Source organism: Trachurus trachurus (assembly GCF_905171665.1).
Source record: "Trachurus trachurus genome assembly, chromosome: 12".
Classification (NCBI taxonomy): Eukaryota; Metazoa; Chordata; class Actinopteri; order Carangiformes; family Carangidae; genus Trachurus; species Trachurus trachurus.
The window spans coordinates 20,574,148-20,576,278 of NC_139908.1; positions in this window are offsets into that span (position 1 = coordinate 20,574,148).

Below are 2,131 nucleotides of genomic sequence, written 5' to 3' on the forward strand. Positions count from 1 at the left end.
ACTCAAAAGACATAAATGCCATGTAGCCTGATCCCAGGATTACGGAAATCTAAAAATCCCTCACATCTCTGTAACTATTCTACCACAAAATTCAACGCAACCTCTGTAGTTTGTATCAAATTTCTCTGCCACCCACATTGATTTTCAGTGGTTCCCGTTGGGCCTTGTGGCTCTCCTTTGCCCCTGAGCTGAGAGTATGACATTTTTGGGAGAAAAAAAGAAGGGAGAGGAAAAAAAAAAAAGGAAAATACAAAATGACTTTTCATGATCCCAATCTTAATGGAGATCTGAAATAGAACGTGGTGTTGTACTGTGCTGTATGTGTGAGCCTGGCACCCTCCAGGAATGAGAGGGAACCACACAGAACCCAGCGATGGGGAAATCTGTTTGCTTTGAGCGATTTGTCAAAATACTTGCGTGACCACTGTGCTAGATTTGTGCTCTTGTTGTGATAGAAGCTCTTCTATTTCACACAAATCTAACAGACCAAATTTAAACCGTGGTATCCCACAATGGAAAGCAAACATCTAGCAGTCAGCCAAAGGAGAATCCCACCTACTGTATAAGGGGGAGGCTCAGGCTTACACGGCTGCAGGCAGATGCAGGCCTGTTTGTACAGTATGTGTTGTATTTCTGTAATGATCATAAATTGTTGGACTCCAGCTAAACCATCAATTGTCACTCTGTCTAAATAGGTGTAACAGCTCTGTTGGACATATTACAGTGTTTTGACCTGTGTCTTTAGTATATATCAGTGGCCATGCACCACCACAATATGGCTGCATGGAAAGGACAGCAATTTTCTGATAACAGGCGATTCAGGGCTAACATGATTACTCACCATGCAGCCAGTTACTATATGTTAATTTCCTATTTAAAGATTTATGGCTGCATTACTTCTCTATCTTCTGCACTCTGGACATACAGAGTGAACAGCAGTGGGCACATGAGCATTGGACGCATGAAGTTAAGATAACTGAAGATTCAGTGAAGTATCACTGAAAGGAAAAGGCCAACAAAAACGTCATCAAACCCCCTGTTCAACAAGTAACAAACAGAAAAGATATACAGTATTTTCATCTGTTTTGTCTGCAATGTCACAGTGTCTTTTATACAACGATAGAGCGCTAGTTAATGGCAGTTGATGGCAAATTATGGCCTGGTAATAATAACAAAATGTGTGCGGTGTAACTCATTGTAGCTATTTGCCTGAGGTTGTGTTTGTCTTATTAGGGAAACTTTGTCGACAGTGTAAAATCATCAGAATCATTTGTCTTTTTAAAGCAGGCTAACTTGCTTTTAGAAAACCTGCTTACATAATGCCAGTAATGTGATGTTAAATGGTATAAATGAGAATCCATATACATGTGGCATGACTAAGTCTACCTCTAGCATCACAAGCATCAGGTTGACACTTGGCTTTTGTTGAAGTATTGGATGGATTGTGATGAAATTGACAGGTATTGATGATGCTGAAAGGATTGATGGTGGTGATCTAATGTCTCCTTTAGCCCCATCACCAACTCCAAATTTTACTTATTCCAATATTTTGGTTCATGATCAAATTTCAGCAGAGTTGAGCAAAGTTAGCAAATATTAGCATGCTGAGCAAACATGGAAAACAAAGTACCTACTCAACATCAGCATGTTGGCGTATTAACTTCATGATGGTGGCCTTTAGCTGAAATCATCACCTATGTACAGCCTGACAGGGCATGACTGTATACTCTGGCTTTTATGTGCAAAAAAAAAAAAAGATATTAAAACATCTCAGATGACAGCTCAGTGTTTGTGGACAGTAATATGGTCAAGTTGTTCAATACCAATAAGGTCCCTGGAGGAGCAGCGCTGCTCTTATGCAAACTGTGTGTGATAACACTGTGGTATACAATCTCCCTTCCCTTTAAAAGGCACGTCGCCAGGTCTCTCTCCATGTGACATTTAGTTATGTAGATAAGGGAGGCTTGACATTTTGAATTTGTGTATTTAGGCAGACAAAGGTCCTTAAGCATGTCTCAACCCGAGCACTGGCTCCCAACACAAATGCTGTTTCTGGCCTCTGAGCGCTCAGAGACGAGTAAGACTCACTGCATGTTGTTGGTGGTGAGAGAATGAGACAATGAGGGAATTA